Here is a 12156-nt window from a genome sequence, read left to right as displayed (position 1 = left end):
AACCAGTGTTCCTGGATTCTGTACCAATACAAACCTATTCTCCGCAAATAACTACCAACTTTCCCACATTAATTATCAGAGGTGGAGGACGAATGATTTCAGACACAATGTCTTTCATCAAATCGTCACGGAGAACATACGCCCCGCCCGCGGATCGAACTCGCGACCCCGCGATCCGTAGACCAACGCCATTCCTGCTGGAAGATGGGGATATGACTCGTGTTTGCTGGAAGTCGGCCGGACGACAGAGATAGAATGTGTTACAACTGGACGGCGGGGATAGAACGCATGTCAACTGGACAAAAGAGATAGAACGCGCGTCAGCTGGACGGCGGGGAGAGAACACGTGTCAGGTAGAGTAAAGCAATGGTACACGTAGATACACAAAACGCTCAATCCAGCATTTTTGAAATTTTAATGTTGATGTTATTTCTGACAGCTGTTCCTTTTTTTTTTTTATTCAGTTCTCTATTATTCTCCATTTTGCTGCTGTATGTCTTCAAAGTTTACCAGTTACGTCGTACAGTACAACCTCTCCAGACTGTGACAGCCCTCTCTTAAGTAAAAAAAATTGCCTAAACTGAAATATACTATTAAATTCACCTCTCCAGAACAACAACCTCTACATAACAGTTAATATTTTTATCTCCCAAAGGGTGTTGCTCTATAGAGGTTGCACTGTATTTTCAACAGAGCGCAAAAGGAAGTACTTAATACATTTTCAGCAACCTTTCATATATAACTGAAATACAGCAAAAGAAACTCTCCATGTACATATAAGTTGTCAAGTTTATTTCGACGTCACAAGCGATTAAGCTACGAACTCAAAACGCGTAAAACTGAGGCCGAGTTTCACCAGAAATTCGTGTAAAAGTCCCATTTTAAAGAAAGTTCCAGATTTGAACAAACGTTCAAAGTTCTTATCGCTGTCTGTGTCTTAAGTATTGTTATTTCATAAATTTGATTAATTTTGTTGCAAAGTCAAATACAATGAATATTTCACACGCGATACATGATCGCTTCGTTCTAAACTTTTTAATCAAAGTGTTTTTTCTCCATCGTCTGTTCGCTGGCATTAAGTGAATATTTTTAATCTATTATGTTAGTTGTAATATTGTTTGACTTCATCTTTATTTTGCTTTTGTATACATTGGCGATGCTACAGAAATTATACTGTTGCAAAATGTGTTTGAGGTATTTTAGTAAAAGCGCAATGACAGAAGTAGAATTGTTCGACGCCAAAATGTCGAAACAACAAAAGCTACAGCCAAAAGCACATGCTTTATAAGGGAGATAATTCTTGAGACCTTGTTAGTGCTTTTTACGACCTATAATGTAAGGGAGGCAAATCTTATAACTTGTTCACACTATTTAGATCAACTGCCCCTAATTACTAGTTCGAAAACAGAAAAGAATGGAAAAATAAAAAATGTACAAGATCAGAAAGACCATACTACATTATGAAAATAGCAGTGCAGTTGGCGGGTGAAGTTTTGACCTAAAATAAACAGCAGGGTGGTATAATTACAACTTTGGCGAAGATCCCTAGAGCTCTCTAAAGTATTTCTATTTTTAGTTGTACTGATCTCTAAAAGGGCCGGGTGAAGTTTGATGAATATCCGACAAGTGGTTAATGAGAAAAGTTGTTTAAACGTATTTATATCTCTATTGGCCCCAAATTGGAGCTCTAACTCCTCCGTATAATTTAAATAAAATTGGAAAAGGAACGATGCTACAAACTAAGTTTTTGAAGATATATCAAACGGTTTTTAATACGCTCTACTGTAAGTAAAAAAAATCAATATAACTATTCAATCAGACATTTTTTTTTTAAATTTCTCTGATGTTACCTATGTATTTACATGAAATGCCCTTAATTGTGGTATACAGTATGGTGTTCTAACGAAACGAACACAGTATGGTGTGCAAACGAAACGACTTCTTAAAACCAGATCATCATTTTCGTTAATTCGTACATTCTGATAAATGTTTCTGTCCAGCCTGATAAACGATCAAAATATGAAGTTAACATGGCTTCTGGTTTGAAAGCCAAACTTCGTGTATTAACTTTGAAACATGTCCAGTCTGTTGAAGCCGTCACGCTTCATGTTCAGTGAATGACTGTATTCGACCTAGAACAATCAAAATTCATAGCGTGATAGGGTTTACAGAATAGATCACTCCTATTGTTTTTCTTGTCATTTTACCAAAGGTCAGGGGCACAGGGGAATATGGAAAACCGTATACGATCAATGACTTGATAACCACTTTACCTAGAATGCTGAAACTTCATAGGATGATTGGACACGCAAGGCAGATGACCCCTATTGATTTGAGGTCACTCCATCAAAGGTCAAGGTCACAAGTGCTTGAAGATGGAAAAATGTTTCCGATCAATTACTGGACAACCATTTGATCAATGACTTTCATACTTCATAGGATGATAGAATGGTGAATGTAGAAAAGTGTTTTAAAATAATTATCTGACATCTTTCTTTCAAGTCAGAGTAATTCAACAGTGTTTTAACTTCTTAAATCGGATGTTTGTTTGTTGTTGTTTTTGTTTTTAAATCTAAAATTGGTATTTAAGTGCTTTCATCTGCTGCAAGAGATGTTGCTACTAAAGTTCAAATGCACTCCCAACACACTCACCTGGAATGTTTTTTAAAAATTATTCTCAGCGTTCTTGGATTCTGAACCAGTACAAAACTGATCTCCGCAAGTAACCGCCAACTTTTCCATATGAATAAGTGGTGAAAGACAAATGATTTCAGACACAAATCTATCAAATCGTCATGGAGAACATACGCCCTACCCGTGGATTGAATTCACTACCCCGCGATCAACAATCTCCCTATAAAGCTATGCGGGTGGACTTTGGAGGTAACAATATATTACGGAATGTGGGGTTCCATACCCCTTCACATGATATGTATCATTTGTGTAGTTTGGTCGGAATCATTTTAATTGTTATCATTCATAGCCAAAAGCATGTCACCCTTACGGAGCACCAAAACATTTTTGTTGTGAATGTTGACAGTGTGTTCTGTTTTCTTGTATAAGAAGTTTTAATTGTTCCTTTTAGAAAAGAAACGCCGAGGCAGCTGAGACTAAAGTCTAGGAGGCTCCTTGGCCGGGTGTTTAAGGTTGCTGACTTCAAATCACATGCCCCTCATCGATGTGCGTTCCAGCCTCACCTGGAGCGTTGAATTCTTCATGTGAGGAAGCCATCCAGCTAGCTAACGGGATGTCAGTGGCATGGTACCCGTTCGTGATGAAATAATGCACAGAGCAGCACCTGGGGTCGTCCTCCACTATCAACGTTGGAAAGTCGCCATATGACCTATAATTGTGTCAGTGCGACGTTAAACCCAACAAAAAACAAGAGCTCGTTCAACACGAAATGCCCTCCCTTGATGCGTTCAGTAATTGCACCAGGAACAGAAATTATACGGTGACTGTATAAGAAAGTTCTACTGTTCTGGATCAATGTGACCTTGATCTTTTACCTATTGACCTCAAAATCAGTAGGGGCCGTTTGCTGGTCATGATCAGCCTCCCTATCAAGTTTCGTGATTCTAGGCCCAAGTGTTCTTAAGCTATCATCCGGAAACGGTTAACTGCTTTGGGTTACTGAGACCTTTGATCTACTGACCTCAAAAGTAATAGGGCTGGATATGACTAACCTCCCCATCAACTTTCATGATCCTAGGCCCAAGCGTTCTGGAGTTATCATCCAGAAACCGTTTCACTGTTCTGGGTCACTGTGACCTTGACCTTTGATATATTGACCTCAAAATCAATAGGGGTCACCTGCTGGACATGACTAACCTCCCTATAGGGGTTATTTGCTAGTCAAGACCAACCTCCCTATCAAGTTTCATGATCCTAGGCCCAAGTATTTTTGAGTTATCAACCGGAAACCGTTTCACTTTCCTGGGTCACTGTGACCTTAACCTTTGATCTATTGACCTCAAAATCAATAGGGGTCATCTGCTGGACATGACTAACCTCCCTATCTAGTTTCATGCTCCTAGGCCCGAGCGTTCTTGGGTTATCTTCTGGAAACGGCTTGGTCTACATACCAACAGACCGACCAACATCTGCAAAACAATATACCCCTCCTTCTAGGGGGGCATAATAAATAAATGAGACTGAAGTCCTCTAGTCGTCAACAATGTCCTCTTGCCAATCTCTGACAAGGAAAACATGCCAAAGTTCACTGAAGAGAACTGTCCAGTTTTTGCAATTCTTTCTGAAAGTAAACATGCCAAATGTGGCCATAAAAACAATATAACAAGGCAACTGTGTTTTAGACATCATTTATTGAAAAACAACAAACTAGTGCAGACTGTGAAATGTGCATTCCCAATTTAGACATACATTTAAACGAACACAAAAAATATTAAAGACTAGAGGGCCGTGATGGCCCTAGGTCGCTCACCTGTGTAACATACCATAACAGTGTTTACATATTTTACCTAGTGATTTCATGGAGACAAATATTTTGAGCAATTTTCCATAAAAGTTGGACCAAACGATGTGGTCTCTTGAGTGTTAACAAGCATTTTCCTTGATTTGACCTAGTTACCTATTTTTTCAACCCACATAACCCAGATTCAAATTTGTCTAAATTTTATGAAAAACATTCTGACAAGGTTGTGGGAAGATGGGAGAAAAAATGTGGCCTCTAAAGTGTATACAAGCGTTTCCTATGATTTGAGCTAGTGACCTAATTTTGACCCCAAATGAACAAGATTTATAACCGTCCACGATCATGATAACAAACATCTGACCAAATTTTACGAAGATAGAATAAAAAATGTGCCCCCTAGGGTGTAAACAAGCTTATTCTTTGATTTGACCTGGTGACCTAATTTTTTACCATACATGACCCAGATAAAAATTCATACAATATTTCATGCAGACAAACATTCTGACCAAGTTTCATGCACATCAAATGGACAAGACTGTTAACAACCTTTTCTTTTGAATTGACTGGGTGACCTAGTTTTTGACCCCATATGACGCAGCTTCGAACTTGGCCTAGAAATCAAGATAAACATTCTGACCAAGTTTCAGGGACAGGGACCACTGTGGCCGACTGGTTCAGACTGCTTACTGACTTCCGGTTTGTGAAAAATGGCGGTGTTTTTCAAACCAGTGTAAAAACAAACATGTTGTAGGTTACAAAACCCGATTTCCAATGGATCTAAGCTTTAAATTAGACTTATGAAGTGCCTTGATATAATGATGGAACGGATAGTGTGAAAAGTATTCGACACATTGAACGGTATATTTATTTGATTTCAAAATCAGCTAAATGTCGCGCGGCCCCCCCCGCGCCAGCGTAAAAAACTAAACCATAATAAATCGTCACCTGGCGAGAAACCAACAAGTAAAAAACATAGAACTTGCCTTGTTGGCGCAGACAGTAAAGAGAGTGACAGTGAGGGAACTATCTAGAATCTGATTTAGACTCTAAGTGTAGTTTTTCTGTTGAGTCAAAGCCATTACAGTCCAAAATGGCGCCAACTTTCTCTAAAGAAGATTTAAAAGAGATTGGTGCAACAATTGTGGAACAAATTAAATATGATCTTGTGAGAGTAATAAAAATGAACTTCAGCTGGAATATAAGCTATTTATAGTAATAACAAAGGGAAGTAATTCAAAAGAAGGGACCAGTGATGACACTCCGTCTCATGATGGTATACAATTGTGCCAAGTTACATCAAAATCCCTCCATGCATGAAGAAGAAATGCTCCGGACAGTCATTCTTGTATTTGAACTTTGGCCTCTAAGTGTGACCTTGACCTTAGACCTAGGGACCTGATTCTTGCGCAGGACACTCCGTCTCATGCTTGTGAACATTTGTGCCATGTTACATCAAAGTCCTTTCATGCATGAAGAAGATATGCTCCAGACAAAGTTTTGATTCTTGTATCCTTTGACCTCTAAGTGTGACCTTGACCTTAGACATCGGGATCTGGTTCTTGCGCCTGACACTCCGTCTCATGATGGTGAACAATTGTGCCAAGATACATCAAAATCCTTCCATGCATGAAGAAGATATGCTCCGGACAAAGTCATTCTTGAATTTTTCATTCTTGTATCCTTTGACCTCTAAATGTGACCTTGACCTTAGACCTAGGGACCTGGTTCTTGCGCACGACACTCCGTCTCATGATGATGAACAATTGTGCCAACTTTCATCAAAATCCCTCCATGCATGAAGAAGATATGTTCCGGACAAAGTCATTCTTGAATTTGACTTTTGACCTCCAAGTGTGACCTTGACCTTAGATCCAGGGACCTGGTTCTTGCGCACAACACTCCGTCTCATTATGGTGAACAACTGTGCCAAGTTTCATCAAAATCCCTCCATGCATGTAGAAGATATGCTCAGGACAAAGTCTGTGGACGCCGCCCGCCCGCCTGCCAGGGGCGTTCCCATAATACGTCCCGTTTTTCAAACGGGCATATAATATGGGCAGGAGTGCGGATATGTAAAAATTAAATCATGAGAGCATATCACAAGTGATTTAATATTCGCATCCAAAACGACTGCCCATATTAAATTAACTGATAAAACTATTGGAACATCTTTATTATTTTGATTCTAACCACGCAAATTCTTCACATTTTACAGCACTACATTTTAGCTCGATACCTCATTTGGCTGGCCATATGCTATTATAAAAACCTCCCTACAAAAGGAAAGCATTGCATAAAACAGAATTTTCAAATATTCAGTAAATTTTAATTAAAGTATTAAGTAGTAACTGCTGTGAAAATGTTTTTTCTAATAACATTTAAGGTCGGATTTAGATATCAGATGTAAAATCTTCATTCAAAGTTTATATATGCAGTTTTTAAATAATAATAATAATAACGACTTTATTTATAGTGGATAACATATTTGGCTATGCCAATTTACAATATGGTCCACGTATACATGGCTATATACAAAAACAATGAACATGAATAAAATTATGACAAAATAAAACACAGAGCTATATGTTATCAGAAAAATAATATGAGAATGAAATATATACAATACAGGACACTATATTTGCTAACTGGAGTATTTACAGTGAAAATGGAGAGAGATGGTAGAGACAGTATTTCCTGACACTTAATTGCAATTATGAATTATTGGACTGTCAGAGTATTGCCACTGAAGGTATGATCTTTTAAGTTTTTCCAGGGTGTCTGAAGAAGGTATGTATTCTACTGCACTGGACCACACAGGGTTAAATGAGATGAACACGTGATCTTATCAGGTAGCCAGGCAGAACCAAAAAGTTTTCTTATCAGTGTGGATGTATATTTACTTTCGGAGATTAGTTGTGATTTTTCTACAAATTGTAGCATTTATTCTTTAATGTACTTTCATTTGTGATTATTCAATTGAAACATTCTGGTGTATCCTTTGGATTAATTTAATAACATTTTACGAAAGGCTTTTCACATTTTTGTAGGAAAAGTTCTTACTTGATTATAACTGATGTAATATTTTTAGTGCGGATTTAAACTGTATCAATCCTGTTGGTCGCTAAATCTAGTATAGTAGGTACTAATTAAGGCGAATCATGACAATGGATTGATTTGCCAAAAATTTTTGCAGTATGTAGTGAGGCAAATAAATTTGTGAAAATATGATCGTAATACCTAGTACAGAAGGTACTGAGGCAAATAAACTTGTGGAAATACAATTTCAAAACAGTAGTTACTGAGACAAATCATGACAATAGATAGATTTGCTTAAATCATTACAGTAGGTATTGAGGCAGATAACCTTATCGAAATACAATTGTAATATCCAGTACAGTAGATAATGGGGAGGATCATGACAATGGATTAATTTGCTTAAGCCAGTACAGCAGGTACTTGGGCAAATAAATTGGTGGAAACACAACTGCAATGTCCAATACAGTAGGTACTGAGGCGAATCATGACAATGAATAATTTTCTTAAACCAGTACAGTAGGTACTGAGGCAAATAAATTGGTGGAAACACAACTGCAATGTCCAATACAGTAGGTACTGAGGCGAATCATGACAATGAATAATTTGCTTAAACCAGTACAGTAGGTACTGAGGCAAATAAATTGGTGGAAACACAACTGCAATATCCAATACAGTAGGTACTGAGGCGAAACATGACAATGAATAATTTGCTTAAACCAGTACGTAGGTACTGAGGCAAATAAATTGTGGAAAACACAACTGCAATGTCCAATACAGTAGGTACTGAGTTGAATCATGACAATGAATAATTTGCTTAAACCAGTACAGTAGGTACTGAGGCAAATGAATTGGTGGAAACACAATCACAATATCCAGTACAGTAGGTACTGAGGCGAATAATAAAATTGAATTAATTTGCTTAAACCAGTACAGTAGGTACTGAGGCAACTGAATTTTTGGAAACACAATCACAATATTCAGTATTGTAACAGTTGGTACTGTGGCGAAACAAAACATTGAATTACTTTGCTTAAACCAGTACTGTAGGTACCGAGGAAAATAAATTTGTGGAAATTGAATCCAGCGGCAACATCCAGTACAGTCTAAGGTACAGTGGTGAAAGATGGCCTTTCCATTACATTGATGCTGAAGCAAAACATGGCAATATACAGCAAGAGAAAGGTACATGTATTTAGGTAAACTGAGACAAGGTAAGGTTTGTAGTCACTGGATGAAAATCAAATACTGTTATGCACTGTCAAAATTAGTACAATAGGTTATTTTTAAGAGAATATGACAGAATAAGCAGTCAAAAATTCAGTATGGTAGGTAATGAACCGGGATAACACTATATAATAATGCAAATCTCTAATAAAAAACAGTAGGTATACCAACGCCATAATAATTAGTCTTATCCAGTGTTACAATAAAACAGAAGACAAAGCTACGAGCTATGACAACAAAACACTATGTCACTAGTTTAGTATTGTATACTAAGACAATTTGCTACATCAGTACAGTAGGTACAATGGTGTATAATGATGGCAGCAGGCTGTCAAAACTCCACTACATTGTATACATAACTTACACTTTTGAAATCGGTGATTTTACAGAGTATGACTACGTTTTTGGGCTTAGATAAATTGTGTCAATGATTTAACTCACTACAACGATTTGAAGTCACTTAATACTTCAATATATGTATCTGTCTCTGGCGGAGCATGTAGTCTGTGTCTGCTTTAGAGAACAACGTTACTTTGGGAAATCATACAGGCAGCATGTTCGAAATGTTGACATTTTGTGCTTCATACTTATGTATGTTATATCAATGTTACTTAAGAGCCAAGTTTAGACTGAAAGTCTATTTTGTCATATAATGCATATGTTGTGACAACAATGTTAAAGTGACTTAAACAGCAACAAAAATCAAACGTGACAGATACTACCTAGAGCTAACACACATGCTGATTATGTTTCAAATGTGTACATTTTAACTATTTATAACTGATAAAATTGTTGAATAAGGATTAAATTGCATAAAAACAGTTTCTCCATGGTTGATGAACTTTACTTTAAAGCATTCCAATGATGGAAAAGTATTTAAAACCTAACTTGTTTTGTCTTTTTGGGCTTATGAGCCTGTCTGTTGATTTATGACAGTTTATTATAGACAAACTACTTTGGTTTTCACAAACCATTCAGTAACCTAAGTAACAACTCAGGACAAAGTTACAAAGAACTAACTTTAATTGAGATGACTGGTTCAGCATTGTTCAAGGTGATGAAGTTGAGAATAGAACAAAACAACCATTCACATTTCCTCAGCCTAATTAATGTCCGAAAACAAATGTTTATTTGTTTTGTACTACATATTACTCTGTACATGGGGAAAACCATCTTTGTGAAAAAATCGAACCTAAATTCATGATACTGTGGGGAAAATGTTCGCAATATCTAGCAGCAGAATCTATATTTTCAGGGAAAATTTGGATATTAATATCTAGTGCTAAATATGTTTTGGTCCCAACACAATTTGTATGTCTAGTCTTTAGAACAATGACAGAAAACAAAGTTTGTTAAAATGAAATTTGAAATTAAATTATACACATAAAAATATTGGTCTAAGTAAAAAGTCCATTGTTGTCAAGTGACACCTGATATTGTCGTACAAAAGCTGTATGACAGAAACATGTAGTGCACATACGGCAAGTATGGTGTATTTGTTTCACTGTCGGTTTAGAACCAGGTGTGAATCTCACAGGAAAGTTTTCCCTTATAAGAAATTTTAAAATCTTGCAATTTTAAAAAATGCAACTGCAAGGAAACAGCATACCTATATTGCACTGTAACAGTAATTTTAAACACACTGGTCAGCGTGTACTTGCGCTACGCCTACGAAATTGTAGTCTATGGATTTCTATTCTGGAAGCTTTTGCTACAGTGTACGTAGTTGAAAGATTTCCTTTAGCATCATGTATATGATTGTAAGAAGCAAAACTACTTTATATGTACAAATACTATTGACAGGTAGTCAAGATTTGCAACATCTGGATTTATGTAACCGTATATAGGATCTCTGGGAAAATTTTACTGGTTCCCTGTTAGGGCCAATCTGTATCAGTTGTGGTGATATTATCTCTGGGAAATCTATCGGGTATAATTGATTGATTTTAACTCCTGCTAATTTGTATGTTTGAAAACGTTTGATAGCTCTGTTTTAGAAAAATATTAGGCCTGGACATCATATATTCATGTATCTTGTTGTATCTTTTTTAAAACTGATCCAGGAAATTGAAAGGGTTTCTGTAACCAAGTTGGCTTTCACAACTATTACATCAAATGTAATTGAATTAATTGATTCATCTTAGTTTAAGACCTTAACCCTTACCCTGCTATATTTCTATAATGGACTGGTCCATCTTTCAATTTGGACAGTACCACTTATTATTCAAAGGGGTTTTCACTGAAAATTTACTGACTGAATAGCGAACAGTGCAGACCACGATAAGACTGCACGGATGTGCAGGCTGATCTTGGTCTGCACTGGTCGCAAAGGCAGAATCATCTGCCGCCAGTAGGCTAAAGGTTAAACCGAAAATTATTTTGAACGAAGAATTGGTCTTACTTCGACAGAAGCACCAGAGAAACAGACAATAAATATAAATGTTTCAAAATAGTTTACTTGATAAAATGTATAAAGTCTAAAATATGTGCCTGCATTAGTTTCTATGCATTGTCAATGAATGCACTATTCAATACATAAAGTTCATATCGTTCAAACTTGAACTGAACATTTGGTCAGTCTAGTACATATTTGGAAAAAAAAAAAAAAAAAATCAGCAGGTCATGTGTGATTTTTAGGATATTCAGTGGTGTATGTGACAATCGTTTTATAGTTTCCGTTTCCAAGTCAATTAGTGTCTATGTTTATGTGGGACATACTACTTCGAATGTAATTGTAAATGCAAGGCTTGTCACACTAAAGACAAAATGCCATAAATGAAGGAAAGAATCAGCTGCAGCCTGATTAGCAATGTGGGAGTGATTAGTTGAATTATATGCGAGGTTATCATAGCCGATGCAGAGAGAGAGAGGGGGAACATATTAGTATATTACATAACTATGCTCTTTATACATTCATGGTTGTTTTTGCATATTGGTAAAATATTGAGCAATTATAAATTGCTTAAATTGAAAATAGTTCAACAAAAAGGAGGGGGCTAAATGTATTACTTATTGGCAGTTAAACTAGCTTCATAACGATCTCAGTAAGAATAGAACTTCAAAACTCATTGATTTGAAATAAGTTTTCAGTTAAATTGCTTATACGATAAAGACCAACTTCAGTTTTTCGGAATATTGCTCTTGAAATTGGTGACATAAGTTAACAAATAAATATGTAAACTAAATATTCGGCTGAAATGCTGGTCCCTTTTTTGGTATATGCTACTTTAACATTTTTGTATCCCTTTTTACAGATATTTTCATTGTTTACTTTTTGCAATTTTTCATATTTGCAAATTTAACTTTAAACATTTGTGGGATAATGTAGTCGTATAGAATCAGCTCTACACTTTTTCTGCATTGTGTTAAGAGAAAATTTAAACTCCAACAGCGGCAGTGAAATAATATATGAGCCGTGCCATGGGAAAACCAACATAGTGGCTTTGCGACCAGCATGGATC

At 36.5% G+C, this 12156-nt stretch overlaps 1 long non-coding RNA gene across 1 annotated transcript; it reads right to left on the bottom strand.

The window, feature by feature from the left end:
- Positions 1 to 4308: 4308 nt before the first annotated feature.
- LOC128548884 (uncharacterized) lies at positions 4309 to 12156 on the bottom strand. Its single transcript, XR_008367315.1, has 2 exons — positions 11064 to 12156; positions 4309 to 10854 (listed from the first exon to the last, which is right to left on the bottom strand). It is a non-coding gene; the product is annotated as an uncharacterized LOC128548884 (long non-coding RNA).

The sequence above is a fragment of the Mercenaria mercenaria genome, chromosome 15, assembly GCF_021730395.1.
Source record: "Mercenaria mercenaria strain notata chromosome 15, MADL_Memer_1, whole genome shotgun sequence".
Lineage (NCBI taxonomy): Eukaryota > Metazoa > Mollusca > Bivalvia > Venerida > Veneridae > Mercenaria > Mercenaria mercenaria.
The sequence above is the reverse complement of the archived record's forward strand: the minus strand, read 5'-3'. Positions and strand labels throughout refer to the sequence as shown.